The sequence below is a fragment of the Megalobrama amblycephala genome, linkage group LG2 (assembly GCF_018812025.1).
Source record: "Megalobrama amblycephala isolate DHTTF-2021 linkage group LG2, ASM1881202v1, whole genome shotgun sequence".
Lineage (NCBI taxonomy): Eukaryota > Metazoa > Chordata > Actinopteri > Cypriniformes > Xenocyprididae > Megalobrama > Megalobrama amblycephala.
In genome coordinates this window covers 26,712,405-26,732,263 of record NC_063045.1, presented here as the reverse complement: position 1 = coordinate 26,732,263, position 19,859 = coordinate 26,712,405, and the positions used below count along the sequence as shown (strand labels likewise).

General features: G+C 36.7%; 1 long non-coding RNA gene across 1 annotated transcript; it reads right to left on the bottom strand.

Moving 5' to 3' along the window:
* On the bottom strand, positions 1-18,423 carry LOC125254190. Its single transcript, XR_007181612.1, has 4 exons — positions 18,264-18,423; positions 3,762-3,905; positions 3,587-3,677; positions 1-578 (listed from the first exon to the last, which is right to left on the bottom strand). It is a non-coding gene; the product is annotated as an uncharacterized LOC125254190 (long non-coding RNA).
* Between the last annotated feature and the right edge of the window lie 1,436 nt (positions 18,424-19,859).

The following is a 19,859-nucleotide window of genomic DNA, read 5'->3' as shown; positions in this document are numbered from 1 at the left end:
AAAGACGTCCATATAGTGCGTATTTACATACAGTGGAAAAGTAGTGAAGTGGAATGGAAAAACGGGTTCTTCATGAATGGTTCCTTATTGACTTATTCGGTGCTGCACAAGGAGTTTCATTCTTCAGATGTGTATCTTGCATCATCAACCCAAAACTAAAATTGGATTGAGTTCAATTCAGTGAATCAGCTCGACTAGATACCCACTTAAAAGAATGATTTATTCAAGAATTGAACATCACTAGTAGTATGTGAGTTTACAGTATTCATAAAACAGTTGGCAAAAACTAGGCTATATATATGTAGTGACTTAAAAACCCACAAAGAAGAAAAGAGCAACATTGAAAAAGCCTTCAGAGTTTAGAGTTTGAAGTTCCAGAAAGCTACAAAAACCTTTATATATCCACAAAAATGTGTGGGGGTCTGTGGGGTGACGCTCAAGGGGCCAGTGCAATAATTTGATAGCAGTCTCGAGGAGGGAGTGAGAGCCGCTGCTATCTTTGAGACGGCAACAAAGAGACTCCTCTTCACCGCTAACATCATGCCCTGCGTTCTCTGGGGGTGGTGAGGGGTTGTTGTCTGTTTTGTGGGAGAGGGAGAAAAAAACGAAGAGAGAAAGAGATGAAAAACATACGAAAAGCCACATGATATACGCTCTCACTGTGCGCAGACAAAAAAACCCCACCTTTGTCTAGCATAGAAGCAGCAAATAAACAAAAGAAAATCATTAGATGATGTGTTTTGTTCAGACAAACTGGATCAAAAAGCTGAGTTACACGTTGATGTGACAGACACCCGTCGTTATGCATGAAGCGATGCTACACAGTTCATTAGTCTTTGTGATACGTGTCAAAGTTTGAGCTTTGCTCTCGAAGCCCTGCATTTGAAAGGAAATAAACTAAAAGCAGACTCATGTGCAAAAATACATGTTCATTCAAGTTTAAAAGTTGTGCGAAATTAGCATACAGCCATGTAAGCACAGAGCTCATTATTTGAGAAGTTCTCCGTGTGCGCGTCCTTTTGTTGACATTTGTACGGTCTCTGCACAGGCCTGTTTACTCTTATTCTGAATTTTAGCCTGAGGTGCATGCTGATGAAATGAAAAATATGGCATGCCAAATATGTTTGTTCAATACCTTCCACATAAGCTTTATGTCAACTCCATAATGCAGACATGGAATAAATATTTAACAGTAGTGGCTGCATCTTATATTTAAGGACATAATCGCACAAATGAATAATTATGGTTCCTAAATTATGCTTTTAGTACTTTTGAAGATTATTTTTTACCATGGTACATCATAGTATTACCACAATTTATGTCCAGAAAAGCTCACAAACTCACAAGTCAATCTGTTTACTTTGGTCTTAAAGGGACAGTTCACCCAAAAATTTAAATTCTGTCAGCGTTTACTCATCATTCCAAACCTGTATGACTTTCTTTATTCTGTGGAACACCCCTGTTGAAAAAAAACCCAGCATATGTTAGGTATGTTTTGAAGCATGGCATCTGGTTTGAGCTGGTTTATGCTGGTCCTTAGTTGGTCATGAGCTGGTTTAAGTTGGTCCAGAGCTGGTTATAAGCTGGTCCTGAGCTGGAGCTAGTTGCTTAGGACCAGCTTAGGACCAGCACTTGACCATCTTAAACCAGTACATGACCAGCTAAGGACCAACTAAGTACCAGCTTAAACCAGCTCAAACCAGCACATGACCAGCTAAGGACCAACTAAGGACCAGCTTAAACCAGCTCAAACCAGCTCAAACCAGCTTAAACCAGCACATGACCAGCTAAGGACCAACTAAGGACCAGCTTAAACCAGCACATGACCAGCTAAGGACCAACTAAGGACCAGCTTAAACCAGCTTAGACAAGCACATGACCAGCTAAGGGCCAACTAGGGACCAGCTTAAACCAGCACATGACCAGCTAAGGACCAGCTTAGACCAGCACATGACCAGCTAAGGACCAACTAAGGACCAGCTTAAACCAGCTCAAACCATCTTAAACCAGCACATGACCAGCTAAGGACCAACTAAGGACCAGCTTAAACCAGCTCAAACCATCTTAAACCAGCACATGACCAGCTAAGGACCAACTAAGGACCAGCTTAAACCAGCTCAAACCATCTTAAACCAGCACATGACCAGCTAAGGACCAACTAAGAACCATCTTAAACAAGCACATGACCAGCTAAGGACCAACTAAGGACCAGCTTAGACCAGCACATGACCAGCTAAGGACCAACTAAGGACCAGCTTAAACCAGCTCAAACCAGCTTAAACCAGCACATGACCAGCTAAGGACCAACTAAGGACCAGCTTAAACCAGCTCAAACTATCTTAAACCAGCACATGACCATCTAAGGACCAACTTAAACCAGCTCAAACCAGCTTAAACCAGCACATGACCAGGTAAGGACCAACTAAGGACAAGCTTAAACCAGCTCAAACCAGCTTAAACCAGCACATGACCAGCTAAGGACCAACTAAGGACCAGCTTAAACCAGCTCAAACCAGCTTAAACCAGCACATGACCAGCTAAGGACCAACTAAGGACCAGCTTAAACCAGCTCAAACCAGCTTAAACCAGCACATGACCAGCTAAGAACCAACTTAAACCAGCTCAAACCATCTTAAACCAGCACATGACCAGGTAAGGACCAACTAAGGACAAGCTTAAACAAGCACATGACCAGCTAAGGACCAACTAAGGACCAGCTTAAACAAGCTCAAACCAGCTTAAACCAGCACATGACCAGCTAAGGACCAGCACATGACCAGCTAAGGACCAACTAAGGACCAGCTTAAACCAGCTCAAAACAGTTTAAACCTGCACATGATCAACTAAGACCAACTATACCAGCTCAAACCAGATGCAATGCTTCAAAATATACCTAACCAGTATATGCTGTTTTTTTCAAAAGGTAAAAAAGAAGACACTTTGAACAACTGTTTTTATCCATACAATGCAAGTCATAGGGGTCCAAATACAATATTGGACTCCAATGACTTTCACTGTGAATAAATGATAGAAATGTGGATGAACTTTCTGTTTAAATGAATATCTGTGGCTTTACTATCAGATAGCCTATTACAGTCGAGAGTTACATAGTTAGCATAGCAACATACTAATGTTTCCTTTTGGGATATTGAAAGGGAAAAAATCTGCCTAGAACAATAGTCTTGGATGTTTTAAACAACTATACAGCTCAAGTAACGCACAACTTATACAATTTTATATGTAGTGTTTAAACAAAAATGCAGTCATTTCTGACATCTGTTGTAAGCGAATTAATGTAAACATGATGGTTTGTTTTTTTAAACTGAGGGAGTAGTTGAAATGGTTTTCTGTGGTTACTGGCAGCATGTCACATCTTGTATTTAACCCAGTACGTTCCTTTAAAAGTAAGTGCTGTGCTTTTGTAAACCAGCAAGAACAATTCAGGCTGTTTCTGTTGTCATTATCTACATGTATCGTCACACAGAGGGTATTTGTGCAGGCTGCAGTAGTTTTCATTGCCCGCACTGCATTCTCAGGCATTGACTCAGAGGTTTTCTGTCTGGGAACTGAACTATGGGAAACACACAGGGGTATTCAAGCAGCCACATCCTTATCTGGACTTCTGTTTGAGCTCCGAGGTCAAGCGGTGATGCTGGGTAGCACACTGTCGCACCTGGCTGCAAAATAAACACAAAAAAAACGTGAGAATTTTGAAAGTAAGTGAAGGCTTTTGAGAATAAAACTATTGCAGTTTGACTCACAGGAGATCACATGATAATATTTAGGCCAGTTAGTGGTGGTTTTTGCGAAAGTGTTGAGCTGGAAATTTATCCGCAGCCAGAGTAATCTGTAAAACATGTCACAGTGGGCAGATCTTCTCAAGGGTTTGGGCCATTTCCAAAGATCTGTTAACATTAAAACACAAGCGCAATGGCAAATGAATAAAATGGACTGGCACATACACATCCACACACTCACACACACACAATGATGCAAGGCTTTGCAATTAACAATTTAAACAGAAACAGTGCTGCTTAGCAAGGGTGTGCTTCAAAAAAGATGTGTGTGGTACAGCACACATGGAGAACAGAGTGTCATGTCTAGGCACTATTAAAAAGAAGAAAGAGAACGAAAGATGGCTTTACTGTATATACGGGAAGCACAACAACTCCGACTTCAGAATCCAATATGGCTGCTCAGAACATGAACCATAGTGAACACAAAAATAGTAATATATGATTTATTACACTTCTGTCTCCAACTCTGTGGTGCAGACAGTACTATCCAACTTCTATCTGTGAACATGATACTGTTCAAAATACTGTTTTTTTTATGTGTTTGTATTCCAAAAGAACAAGTGCAACAAAGGTTTGCCTGGATGAGTCCATAGTTTTCTAAACTGTGTAGTGGAACGTGGACAACTTGGGTGTAGTCCCGCGTAGCCAGACCTTCAGACTGACAGCAGAAGATCTAAGCTCCATAGCAGCTTTCAATGGCCAAGGACCACCCAAGAGGATGTCTGACCGAAATTTAAAGCAATCAGTTTGTTTTGTTTAGTGTCATGTTTAGGCCCATGAAAATGTAAAGCCAATGTCTCCACAATAACAGACTGGCATGCAATTCATTCAAGAAAGTTGTGAAAGTTTGCTGCAACAATGGTGCTGTGAACTTCAGATAAATCCAGCGTGTAGTTGGTTCTGATAAGCGCTCATTGTCACAGTTGTAAACACGACAGTTTCTTCTTCCAAGAGGGGGTTTGGCGTCAATGACGACTTTGTTTCCTGGAGAATTCAACCAATCAGATGACTACTTCTAAACTCCTGAAGTGTTTCCCATTTTGTGTGCCAAATGCTTCAGACGTTCAGCCAACGGTCCATTGGCGTGTTGTCTGAGGCTAACTCGGGTGTGACGTCATTCCCAGCTGCGACATCCCTCCTTCAAGGTAAATGGAACGCAGCAAAATTATTATATAGTCATGTTCCAAATTGGCTACTAAACTGAAGCTGTCCTATCAGCTAAATGTAGAAGTAAAATGAGTTAGATACCTTATTTCGGCCAAAATATAAGTTGGAATTTCAATCATCTTTCATGAATGAGAAGTACTCTTATGCATTGCATGCTCAGTGAAAAAAAAACATTACTATATTTCAATCTTGAGAAATATAGATAAAAAAACTTAATTCTCAATGTTACATATTTATATGGAGTATCACCAACTTAATCTTATGAGAAAAAATGTAACTATTTAATGAAGTAGCAATTCATACGTAAATGTGATTTTTATAAAAAAGTAAGCATGAAGGTCGACCCCTAAACCTAACCGTCATGGCGCGAGCCAAGGAGATTCTATGAACACTTACAAATAAGACTGTATACATTTGCCAAAATGTATATTCTGCGTTAGTTTAGCAAAAAGGTTAACATCAAGCAATATTGTGAACTGAGTCTCTGGGAGTTGCTTATAGAGTTTGAGCGCAAGTAAAGTTCCAAATCTGCTTATTTATGCTAACTTATGGGGTTCGATTTCAATTAGGACGTTATTTGGCAGTAGTATCTTATTAAGGTTTGAAAAAGAGCTGAAGCCTCAGACTCTGAATTCTTAGAGTAAAAAGTGCCTATTTAGTATAAAAAAATGCTGCAGGGTTGAAATGCATTGTGGGAGCTTGGGAATGAACATGCTGATTTATTCGATTGCCCTCAGTGCCATTTCATTTCCCTTTGTCAGAGAGGCACACACACTTCTGATAGATATGTGCCTCCATTTCAGCGGCCATGACTTCAGATATAGCGTCTGGAAAATGGCCCAGTCCCATCACAGCCAACATCTTTGAGTCTCATTGGTTCCAGCTGTCCTGGGATAGCATGAAAATTTCACACAACAATTCTTTCTGGTTCTCAAATCTGATTGGCTGAGAGTTGTGCGATATTCTCCCAGTATCAGCACTGGTAGTGTTTGTATCACTCCGCTTGTGGTGACTGTCATGGCGGTCGAGCAAATCCACCATTTTTTTTTTTTTTTTTACAAATACTATTGTTGTTGTGTCATGAAATGTAGTTTAAAAAGTTTTCTATGGGGGGAATGTAGTTATTTAGACCTCAAATATGTGACATATATAAATATAGTGCCTATTTTAATATTTGTTTAAATGCTTTAGATGCGAGCTCCAGGCCGTCAGCGGCCATTCAGCGCTCATGTACCCGCAGAGAACAGCTTCATCTCAGCCAGTCCTTCGGGAATTTGCCTCTGGCTCTTATGTAGATTGTGGTTAAAAATATAATTAATTTGGGGTACATCAAATGGGCAATCTTTGGTCTTATTAATCTATTAGAGCAAAACTATTTGGGTTAAGGGGAAAATTAAATTTCATAACTTTATATTTAGGCTTTATTTAACTTAAATCCTGTACTAGAGAGCTACTTTTGTACATTTGACTGAATTGTTTGCATTGTTTGCATAGTTTTTTATTTATTTTATTTATTTATGTATTTGTTTTCTTGTGTTAATTCTTTTATAATGGCTATTGTTGTTAATTTAAATATTGTTGACAAATACATTTTATATATAAATAGTTTTATTTTATATAAATAATATGCTGTATTTGGTTTTGGGAAAGGGTCTGTCAAGTGTGAGTGAAAGTTACATAATTACGCCATTAGATGGCGGCAAAGTGTCTCTTTATGAGCGAGTTCGAACAAGTAAGTTGTTTTAGCAATGTGGGAAATCCCCTTAACTTTTAAAAGGATAAAGACAAAGATATCGCTTTTCTCAGTGGACATTCAAACTGTTTTTTATAATGGATATAATATTATGGCCATTGACCTGAAGAATGAATGCTATATCAGATCACAGATACACTCGTTTAGTCAATCTCTCTTTCATAATACCATAATATTATACTCAACATAATACAATACGATTCAGTGAAGCAATTCAATGTTCCTTTGTTACTAGTTCTAAAGTGACGTTTTAGAATTAGTAACAGAGGTTTGGGCTCAGCTGTTAAACTGTCAACTTGAGATTTGAATCCATGGCGGAAGGAAGTAGTTCTACACAAATAAGGGTTTTTAAAGATGTTCTTATTTATTTACACACTTGTGCCATTGAACTGTTGTATAAATGCAATATCACACTCATAGCCATGCGATATGGCGGTATATCATCACGCTGTGATTATCTACAGCTGAATCACAGCTGTGCTGATATATATCGCACTGCTACTCACGATATTTTTTATTTCATGCATTTATTTAAATAATTATTTCATGCATTTATTTAATTAATTAAATGTTTTAGCCATTTCTGGTGCTTTAAATTTAGTCACCTTCTTGAGCAGTTAACCAACCAGAATTAAATTGATTTTAATGAAATGTGACGTTCGACTTCATACACATTTGAAAAGAAAAATCAATCTCTGGTTTATCAGATTTTGTACTTTAGATCCGTGGGCTTCAAGCTGGGAAACTGCATGAAAATATTGATGGCTTAGTGTCGTCCTTTTGCATTTGTGATATGCAGTGACATTTTGAAAGCTTCCTGGGAGCCGTGAACTCTCAGCGGAAGCAAGGTTATAGTGAAGCGAAATGAATTGCCTTTCTGCATTGTTCATTTTCCTTCAGGGTGTACACAAACACATAAGAATAACTGTCAATGTTATTATTGTAGATGGATCGTCAGGCCAGTATGCAGGCTACACACAATGATGTTCTCCATTTTAGGTACTTTCTTTACCTTATGCTTTTTATATTATCAACTTTCTTTAGTGTGTAATGTCGCTGTTTGAGCATGAAAAAGGTCTACAAAGTTACAAAGCACAAAGTCACTCTAAAGGGAGTTATTCTCTGTATCAGCAAGCACTGTTTCTGAACTCCCTGAAACACCTTGATTGTAGCCTTGAGTTTTCTTATGGGAATGAACACATCACAATGTTCCTCATTTTAATAATACGCAGGCATAAAAAATAAAGGGATGAAGCCTGGTTGATTTGTGTTATAGTGTGTTGAAACATGTGGCTATGGTAAGGGCTGTGACATTTCCGAAACACGCTCTTGACCCATCACAACACACTGGTCCAGCCGACCATAGTGAAACAGAGCGTTACTGACAGACTGTGAAGAGAGGTGCTGCAACAATGTCAGATATGTTAAAAAATAATGTCTTTTCAACATTCAAGCATGAAAACCTATTTTAGTAGAGCCCAAAAAACAAAACCAAGAGTTTGAAAAAGGGCATAACAGGTCCCATTTCCCCCAAAAAAGTCTTTAAAAAAATACTTTTAAGACTAGCCTAGCCTAGCCTACGAGTGAATTACTTCAGCTAAGAAGTTGGCACAACCACCTGCAGTTCTTTGGAGCATAAAAAGACTGCTTCATCAGCCTAAAACAGTGGCTACGAAGCTGTTCTAAACATGTGGAGCCTGAGCCTCTTGTTCAATCTGTTAGCTAATTAGCGCTTGAGTCGCTATTTGTCCAGGGACATTCAAAAGACCATTGACTGCCATGGCAACGTGAATATGTCATGATACAGGGCTTTTGTCTCTTTGCTAAAGCGTCAGTGGGACTGTCTCAATCTTAATTAGACACAGGGACGACTCAGATGCAACTTTAGATTCAGTTGATTGAGTGTTTAAGCCCTACACACGCATAAAACTTGCTAAAAATAGCTAAACACTTCACAGCTATTTCACAACACATATGCTCCAAGATAATTTTCTACTCCCACCTTTTGATAAGATATCAAACCACATTAAAAATAAGTAGACTGTATGAGTGGTCTCAGATCAGCTGGTTAGATTAGGATAATGCTAGCTGATTAGCCTGCTAGTTTAACTACCACTGCTACAAGAGTGTAACCTGAAATGCAATTTTGATTCTATAGAAAATATCAATGTGAAATATTTTTGAACAGGCAAACCCTCGAGTAGAAACGTCAAGCTAATACGAGCATCTCCCTTCATGTGTCTCTCAGACTCAATGTTTTAATGAGACAGTAAAGCTGGTCTCAGATCGGAATGACTCAGTGAATGATTAGAGACTGGAGATGGCAACAATTACTGGATGACAAAAGCTCTTCCGATCACCGCATTGTGTGTGTGGCCCAGATGATTTCCACATGCTGAGTCCATCTGCTGGTCGTTAGATAGTGAAGTATTTACAGATCACTGCTGTAAAAGCATAAACGGAGAGTTAAGGGTGTTAAAAACTGTGTTAAAGAAATACAGAAAATACTGAAGTCACTGGAAGAAGTTACCAGTAGCTACAATTCAGGGGGTCAAATTTCACTGGCTTTCTTAGATGTCATGATTACACTTTTCAGAGGCCCAAAATATTCCATATTCTACTGAAATATGTATATTTTTGAAAATATCACACAAAAGTAAAAATGTCATTGTATTATAGCAGAGGACCACATTTTTAAAAAAGTTTTTAAGAGCTGCATTATCTCTTATGATGCCAGAGAGAATTATGGGAAATGTAGTTTGTTTTGACAAACATTTGATCTCATCAACCAACCAAATCAGTTTTCTGCAAATTCAAATAGTAATTAAATGTAATGAAATGCATTTTAAATATACAAACAATGGCCAAAAATATATAAGAAAAATGTATTGTTAATAAATAACCTTAAATATATATATTTTTCTTTTTATTATTCTTTATTTCTCTTAAGTGCCTTATTCAAATTTATATTAAAATGTTATTTACATATATAAATATGTTTTTTTTTTTTTTTTTTTTTTTTTTATTAAATTTTGTACAGATAAACATTGGTTAATATGTACACACAAATTAATATCTTTTGTACCAAATTTTTGGTACCATTGATATACTATTATAATTTTTGTTAATATTTTGAGAATATATTGTGATTGGGTGTGGCTAGAGGTTGCTAGGGTGTTGCTATGCAGTTGCTACCATGTATTATCACATTGCTAGCATGATTCAGATAGATACCATCTGATAGATAACGACAACGACTGCCTGCTAGCTTACTGTATATAACACTGGTAAAAAAAGAAAAGAAAAAGGAATCACTGAGAAATGTTTTTAAATAGGCATTACAAATGACTATCTTTTGGGGTCCATCCAGGTCGCATACTTCCGGTTCGTACTTTCCCTTTGAGATGAATGTGAATGCTAACAGTTAGCTTTTTCCAGAGATATTAAAAATCCTTAACAGAAGCCATTAGGGCTCTTAAATTCTTATTAAATTGCCCCTGGTGACCAGTTTTCTCTTTTAGCAAATAGTGAGTCTTTCAGTAGCTGACAAATTTTGTTTACCAAAGCATCATTACACGTTGTTTATAAATGGTTTCTCACAACAGACTATTTGTACACAGCCAGCATGCAGAGAAGAAAATAAAATAGTTTCGCTTGAAAATCTGCGCACTATAATCAAAGAATCACTCAAGCATTTGGTAGCTTGTTTAATGTAGTCTTTTAATATTAAAGAACAACATTTATTCACAGTAAGATATATTCACACTTACTGGAGTTTATCTGGTCCATTTCACAAGCCCCGGCATACGCGGCAGGCAAAGCATTCTATCTATCTTTCTTTCCCTGGACCGTTTTATCAGCTGTTTGATGGAGTGAAGCAGCCTGAAAACATGGCTCAGAGCTAGAAGGACCCTTCAGAAATCACTGCTCATATGCAGGAAAAGAGAGAGAGAGAGAAAGACTGAGAGACACAGAGACAAAGCATTCCATCCTGTCAGGTTGCCACAGTAACATCCATAATCCATGACAATGTGACCTGATAAAACAGGCCTTACTGACAGGTCTGGCAGACATACGGTAAGATGCTAGTATCTCTTTTTCCACAGAGAGAGGTAAGGCCTTTTCTCTGCTTCTCTGCTTGACATTTTTGGTTTATATCAGGCTCTGTCTGAAACCAAGGCAATACAGCAAACAAACAAACAAACAAATAAAAATAAATAATAAATGACATATAATAACATAACAAATGCTGGGTTAAAAACAACCCAAGTTGGGTTGAAAATGGACAAACCCAGTGATTGGGTTATTTTAACCCAGTGGTTGGGTTAAATGTTTGCCCAACGTGCTGGGCAGTTTTATTTAACCCAATATTGTTTAAATAATTATTATATGGCTGGCTTAAAATGAACGCCAAATAGCTTAGAAACTAAAAATCAGACAGATAAAATAATAAACAAATGGTGAATATTATTAAAAATCAATTTAATAAATGTTTATTGTTTAATTCATTAAACTTATTAATAAATGTTCACTTATTAATCCTATTAATAAATGCTAATTTCCAACATTTTTGGGTTCATTTTAAGCAAGCAATACAGTCATTTTTAAACAATAGTTCAGTTAAATAAAACTACCCAGCAGGTTGGGCAAACATTTAACCCAATCGCTGGGTTTGTCCAATATATATATATATATATACACACACATTTTTATTTTATATTTATTTTATATTTCCTTTTGTGCACATAGTTAGTAGCAAATAATGAGTAAGAAATAGTATTATCCATTTTTATAGTCCATAACACTATACATATTTTTGGTAGACCACCGGATTACCTTCCAGGTAAAAATAATATATATATTTTATAACAAAGAATATGTTTTGGTTAGATAAAAATAATATTTTTGCTGTATGTGCAAGTTAGCTTCCAAACAAAGAAAATCCAGCCATCTGGTACAGTTACATCACACTCATTGTGATTAAAATAGCAAGATGTGTGTGTGTGTGTGTGTGTGTGTGTGTGTGTGTGTGTGTGCGTGTGTGTGTGTGTGTGTGTGTGTGTGTGTCTCTCTCTCTCTCTGTGTGTGTGTGTGTGTATGCTGATTCAAAGATTAAAGGCTAATCATACAAAGTTATGGTGCACTTTCCTGCCGCTTTGACACAGATGGGAAGTGACACGCTTACATGCCTCACAGTGATACATCTTCCTCTCAGATATAACAGGGTTTATACACATGTATCACTTCATTATGTGGATGGATTTAAGACAAGTGGCCAATATTAAAGCTCAGTACAGTAATTATGATGAAGTCAGCTGTGTGCCTTACATTTTGTCTTGCAAAGCCAATTTCCTTCATTGTAGCTTTGGAAACTCATCAAGCATTTGGAAAGATTCCACGAAGAACTCCCAATGGGAAAGGTGTACAGTAAACCCAGCCATTTCTTTCTCTTTACGATGGGCCATTAAACAAACATAACAGCCTTATTAAAATTCTGTCGTCCACCGCAGCACTTATGAAGTTAAGCTAAAAGAAAATGAATCCAAATGAGAATGAGCGGGTTACAGGTTAAATATTTGGCTTACACCATGACACTACACCTAATTTATTATGCACTGTATTATCAATGCTTAAAAAAGGAAATCTATTGGGTATTATGTTATTTATAGGGTAAATGCTATTTATAAGATTAATTGTGGCCATGGTTTTCAATATTGAGACACTTTAAAGGGTCATGAAACCCCCAAACACATCTTTTGAGATGTGAACAGATATGTACAGGCTGCACATCAATGAAAACACTAAAGGCACTCATAAATTTAACCAAGTGGAAATTGGTTATTTTTGCATTTTTCTGAGCATTTTCGTTCTCCCAGGTTGAAAAACAAAGTCGAAGCAACGTCACGGAATTTGACGAAGAAGCGTTCCTCCGGAGTGTGTGATTGGATGCTGGGGCTGGAGCGGCACAAATCTACGTCATCCGGTTCTGAGCGCTTCTCTGCATTTATTCATGAGAATGAACTTTTAACTGATCATCAATCTAAGGACTTTCAAAAGACGTGCCTTTCATTTCTTTCTTTCTTTCTGTCTTTCTTTCTTTCTTTCTTTCTTTCTTTCTTTTTTTTTTTTTACTGAAACTGGGAACAGTAATTGAAAACCATGAGATGAAAAACAATAAACAAACCAATAATAAATAAATAAATCCAATAAAATCCAAAACCTCATCTACCCGACGAACAATTCTTTGATTTTCCCTTCAGAATCAGAACCAATTCCAAACAAATGAGTTGTTTTTCTGTGATTCACAACAGCCTCCCTTCGGGTGCAGTGTTAATACGTCTGAGGTAATGAAAGTCCTTTCTATTAGGTTGTGCTTCTGTTTGAACACGTTCTGCTGTTAAATAATAAATTAAGGTTATGTTTTGATATTGTTTCCAAGGTTAAAATTAAGTATCAACTTATTAAAAGATTACACATTCTTGAACCGTTTCCACATTTGATATTAGAACAAGAATGGGAATTCATCTTGAGAGTAAACATGCCTGAACATGTCCATTTCACTGTGGAAACTGAGTATACATACAAATGGATAGATCACCCCAAAGCATGCTAGCACTATGTCTTCTGTTCATTCCTTATACTGTACCTTCTACATTTGCCAAAATTCACATACTATTTTGTATACACTATCTGTATAGTATGCTAGCATTCTTTTCCAAGCAGATGTTTGTCTTCCTAAACATACTTTTAAACATACTTCTCAAAAGTACAATTCATTTCTTTAGGTGTAAAACCTTTTTAATCAGAAAAATATATGGTTCTCCTTTAATTTTACAATGTGTTTTCTGTGAGTGGGAGAGCAGTATGTGTCGCAGTGAGGGGAAACCTGGCTAAAGAGCTTATGTCCAGCCAGCATACTGACCTCACATTACAAGCAGCATGCTGACCTGGATTTGCTATTCCTGTTCCTGCCAATTACCCAAAGGTAAGGCTGACATCTGCCCTGGCCCTGTGACCCAGACACTGTCGCTGCGTCTGAAATCAGATTCTTCCCTACTACTGTATATAGTAAGCGAAAAACAGTTTGCCAAAAACTAGTATATCAGAATACATAGTATTCAAAAAAGAGTAGGCGAAAAGATTGTGAAGTGAGATTCTGAAGTGAGCATTCAATGGACACTTTACTATCCCATGAGGCTCAGGGAGGGGATTTATTAATGGAAGTGAAGCAATGCAACTAATGCTGGTAGATCATGTGACAGTAACAACATGGTGAACTTCCATAGTATTGAAAAAAAAAAAAAAAAAAAAATACTATGTGGCCCATAAACTGTTTGGTTACCCATGATATTTTTCAAAATATCTTCTTTTGTGTTCCTGTAGAAATTCATACAGGTTTGAAACAACTTCAGGGTGAGTAAATGATGACAGAATTTTTATTTTGGGGTAAACTATCCCTTTAATACTTTTTTTTTTTCATCTAATAGTTATGAAGAGATGTTTAACTTTCAGATAATGTTGTTCATCAATCTAAGGACTTTCAAAAGATGTGTGTGTTTATGTTTGTGTGTGTCTTCGTGCAGGTTGACATGCTAAGGTGAGGACAAGCCAAACTGTTTTCAGTTGCCAAACTGCCAATTCATCACAAGGGCCACATAATCCACTTAATCCAATTTAATTACCGCGCCTGCGTTGTTTCTGCCAGCTTGCAAAGCTTGTTTACTACGGGACAATAATGAGACAATGTCTAGGAGGGTAAATGTCCAAAAATCACACAGCTTGATATTAATTCTAGCTGCCATCAGCAAAAATGTTGGCTGGGGAAATTAAGTCATAAGGAAAACATTTAAATTCAGTATCCTTTTGCAAAACTGTTAAATGAGAGCATCCTTAATTATAGGTAACCATGTGTGCACGTCTATGTTTGTTTGCACAAAAAGGGATTCATGTTGAACTTCACCTGTTAATCTCAGGGAATTTGAGCGGAAGTCTTACATCCATTTCTAATTAACGCAGCAGGTGACTCACTCAAATAAAGGCTGCTTACAAATACATGACCCTTGATTCCTAGCCAAACCAATTCTATGCTATAGATCAAACTTCTCTTCACAAAATAGGGCCAGATATTGATTTGTCTATACTGTGCCTGCCAATCAACCTGACAGCCATGAACGGAACATTACGGGCTTCAATACAACAAGAGCATGAACCTAGCAAGTAATTTCCTATTTTTCATTTCATTTTTATAGCAGTATGCCATCAAACTTAAAAAAAAAAAAAAACTTTTTTTTTGTGAAATATAGCCTGTTAGCCACCAGCATGCCTTGCTAAATGACATTTAACCAAGTCTTGCTATATTGCTAACTGACTAGCAACAACAAGTTTTGGGGAAGCTACTTTGAAACAGTCAAGCTAAAAGCTAAGCTATTCAAGCTGAAAAAGCTGTTAACTACACAAGCTGCTCGTAAAACATAGCTAAATACATTGAAGCTAAGCAATTAAGCTAAAAATATGTTTGTTCTCTGAAGAGAAACATTTACCTCAGCTCTAGCAATATGATGTGACAAAAATAGTGATGTAGCATTTTGTCATGCTAAAACCGCTACTAGTTGGAAAAAGTAGCTTGTTAATTGACAAGTTGCACAGTTTTGAAAACAGTTAGCTACTTTTTGTAAAGTTAATGTTGTTGCTAGCTTTTAAAAGTTACTGGTATTTTTAGCTAGTTACTCGCTAACACTACAATTTTGCAGCTAGTAAAACACTACTAAAATTAGTTCTCATCTCAATAAGTGTACATAAAAATTCAACTTTAGAGGTCACTACAGTGGACAGTTATTCAAAAAGCCATTTCTTGGGTATGCATGGGTTTTGAGTGCACAGTTGCACATGAACCACTACACTGGATTTAATTTTTTATCTAAACCAATATGGCTGACGGCCAGTCAGAAATGCCAAGTTGTTCTGGAATATCCATCCATTCCTTCTAATCTCTCGCAGGTAAAAAAAAAAAAAAAGGTGGTAATATCAAGTAACATCTATTCATATAGTCATATTGTTAAATTGTCTTAAGTATTGATTGTAAATTGGGAGGAAATTCTACAGAGTCCGGGAAGTCACCTCGAGGAGAAAAAAAATGACCTGCAAATCCACAGTTTTGCAATGCGTCCCCTCAGTTTATAAACTGTATGGTTTGGGCCACAAATCCATGAGTGCAGTTTGCAAAACTGTGCGAACGGATTGTGAAAGAGTAGACATGGATTATAAATTTGTGGGTACGGATTGAAAAACCGAATGTACGGTTTACAAATCTGAGCGCACGGATTGGAAAAGATCTTTGATGGAATCACATCCTCATGTTCTGATGTCAAAGACGTGCAACGTTCAACGTGTGAAGTTTGAAGGTCGAACAGGAACAAACTCAATTGCATTTGCAATAATTGAAGCTGTTATATTTTTTGTACATATTTTATAGGCTAGTTTTCACACAATTTTATATCCTTTTATTCATTGCCTTGTTAAATACACACAGAATTACTGTTTTTTAATGTATTGTGTTTAATATGAATGAATGAATGAATGAATGAATGAGGCATTTATACAGCGCTTTCTAATGTACTACTGTACACCCTTTACAGTCATATTAGGGAGTCTCTTCTCAACCACCACCAATGTGCATCATCCATGTGCCAAAGAATAACAGCGCCAGTGCGCTCACCAGGGATGGGCAGTATTTATGATACATGTATTTCAGCTACGTATTTTAAATACAAAATAGTATTTTGTCATTTGTATTTGATTGGGTTGATAAAAATGGCTTCATATTTTGTATCAAAATACTTCAGTGTTTTGTACTTTTGTAGTTTTAAAATACTGTAAAAGACTTAAGAAGTCTACATGATGACATCATAAAATTGCAGCCTCTGATTGGTGCTTACTCAATAGTTTGCTGAGACTTGAGATCAGAACAGAAAATTGATTCATGTGGAAGAAGGTGGTCAAGGTAAGAAACGTGCAGGCTGTCAGCTTTCCATCAATTTTTTTGCATAAATTGCTATAATTTTTAACAGTTCATGTTAAGTTTTGGTGTTCGTTTTGGTAGCCTAGGCTAAATAGTTTACCAATTTACACAATGTTCTTGAAAACTATTATACCGAGCAGCCCCCTATATTTATGATTAACAATCAAATGATTAATTAGTTAGAAACTAGTTGCTATGAATACAGGTGCCATCAGTTGTTCTTATGAATGACTTGTTTGTCATTGAGTCAGTGTTGCTGATGCAAAGTAGGCCCTTCGTTACCAAACACCAAGTAACTAAATTAGAATTGCAGGGATCTGTGAATATTTGACCTGTATGCCACAGTCGCCGTATTTTATTTTATTTTGTATTTTATTTTGATACACTTAAAATTAAGGTATTTGGTATTTTATTTTAAAATACATTTTGATGTATTTTTGCCCAACCTTGGTGCTCACCACACACCAGCTATAGATGGAGAGGAGAGAGAGTGATAGAGCCAATTCAATGAACGGAGATTATTAGGAGGCCATGACACTGGGGTTACACCCCTACTCTTTATCTTAAGAATGTGGGGAACCGGCTAGAGTGGTATTTACAGTATCTCTTCAGTTAAAACCAAATGCATACTGTCCACTCAAGTGGAGATCTGAAAAAAATGTGTAAAAAAAAAAAAAAAGTTCAGATCTGAGGGAATCAGAATAATCTGCAGAATTAATTTAAGCATGGAATGCGTTACACAGCTGATATTATAACATTTTTATTGAGATATATGATGTTTAAATAATAAAATGTGATATATTAAATACATATTAAATAATACAATAAATATTGCAATACAAAAATATTAAAATATCAAATATTATAAAATAAAAATACTATATATAATATCCGACACTGCTGCCTCTCATTAGGGGAGTCACGTGACTTCTGAGCCGTAATAGACAAAGCTGCCAACACGGCAGCTTGTTTTACTAGGTTAAGTGGCTTATAGATTTTGTTAACTTGATGGTTTATCTGTGGAAGCAGACCAGGCGAAACACTGCAGGTAGGAAAGGGACAGATTAGAAACCTACGTGCCCAGACTGGGATGTAAGCTATATTTTTAATAAACCTGCAGAACAGTAGTAAATCACAAAAAAAGCCAAGTCTGCCACCGAGTGGTTAAGCATAAACATTGCAGATGAGAAAATGGCAGCGTAAACAACAATTGCGGTTACACAAATATATCCAAATATAAACTATATAAGTTATCCAAATAGTCCATAGCCTACTAAATGAATCAGTAATACCTCATAAGAAATTTTAAGCTACCCTGAATGGTTTTCAAAGAGGCTGGATGCATTTGTAATGTTTGTATAGAATCTATGACAGCAGAATAGCGTCAATGCCCCCATGTGGTCTTATCTCAGCTGTATCAAAATGTCAAGTTTTTATTTATGTATTTTGAAAATATTTTCAAATTCAAAAGCGTATTTTTTAAGTACATTATCAGACCTATCTTGAAGTGAATCGGAGCACTTAGCACCTGGAAAGCTGCCCTTGTCCGTTGCTGTGGCGCGTTGCCAGGCGATGACTCAGCATTTTTGGCGAACCTTTTTGGCACAGCGAGAGGTGGGAACGAAAAACCGCCACTGCAGCGCGGCAACAGGTCATTGCCATGGCAACAGCCAAAGCGACAGGAAGGCCAGTGAGTCTCGCTGGGTGATTTGTATGTAGAGAAAAGTTCACCTGGCTGAAAAATACTCTAAAGACTTTCTTTCAGCGCCTCACACACTATAAACGGACACGAGCGAATGCGGCCAAACATACTAAATTTTCTTTCGGATCAACCACCCGCGAACAGAACACACACATTTCATTCCTTAACGTTCAGAAGGTCAAACGATGAAATATTAGGTCGTAATTGTCTTTGTAAATCCTTGTTCCTCAAAGTTTTCCTGTGAAAAGGAGCCTGTCATTTAAAACTCAGAAGAGAACACGTGTGCCAACTGAGGTGGTAAAAATAACTGTTTCTTAATCTTTCTATCTCAATATCTGTGCACAAAGTAGGCCTATAAAATAATACAAATTTAACTAATTCCTGTTAGAAACTGTTCAAAACTCACATTGATTAATATTTAAAAGGTAAAACCATTATTTCACAGGCAGGAATATGTGTCCTTATATGACCTTTTAAATATTGTTTTTATTCACTTTTGTGTATTTTGTTGTTTGTTGTGATTTCAATTCATAGATGGACATTTAAGGCCACAAATCATTAGATTAATATAGAACATAATATTGTTAGAAGCTTTGATGAAATACTATGTGCATTAAAATCTAGTGCTATCAAAGCGCTTAATCGCATCTAACATAAAAGTTTGTGTGTGTGTGTGTGTGTGTGTGTGTGTGTGTGTGTGTGTGTGTGTGTATACCATCTAAGTAGCTCTGCCCACTGTGAAATCCTATTGGTCGAAAGTTCTCATAACTTTACATGATCATGTATTCTATCAAAAAGACCCTTTTAAAGATACAAATGAAATAAAAATGATTTCTGAACATTTAAAAATGAACCAACTAAACTGGAAAGTATTAAAATATCAGCAACAAACAAATTTTTTTCCCTTGTATTTTTTTTCTTTCACTTCATTTTAGTCAAGATGTGAAAGTAATAGGTATAGCAGTAGTAAGGACACAGTAGTCAATGAGAGCATGTGATCTTGAGCGTGGCTGGAGCTCAGAATGGGTCCTCTGTCAGGCCACAACTAGTATCCCAGCGTGCACTGGGCAGCCAATCATATGGCTGACACAAAGGCAGGGAGAGAACAGGTTCCTCAATCCAGCGGCCAACAAAAGCTCATTTATTCGGTCATTTTTTACAGTGGCGATTATTCACAGCCAGACTAGGACAAACACACACACACATTTGATTTTATATCATGAGACCTTGCACTAACCTTTATTAATTTATTATTTAAAAAATGTAGCTAGTTTTTACATTTATTTTAATTGAATTTCATTTAATATTAAGTTGAACTGTTAAAGGATCTCATATTTTTTTATTAATTTATTTTTTTATTCATTTAAATGTAATTTTAATTAATATTAATGTTTAACTGTTAAATCGCCTATTATTTTATAA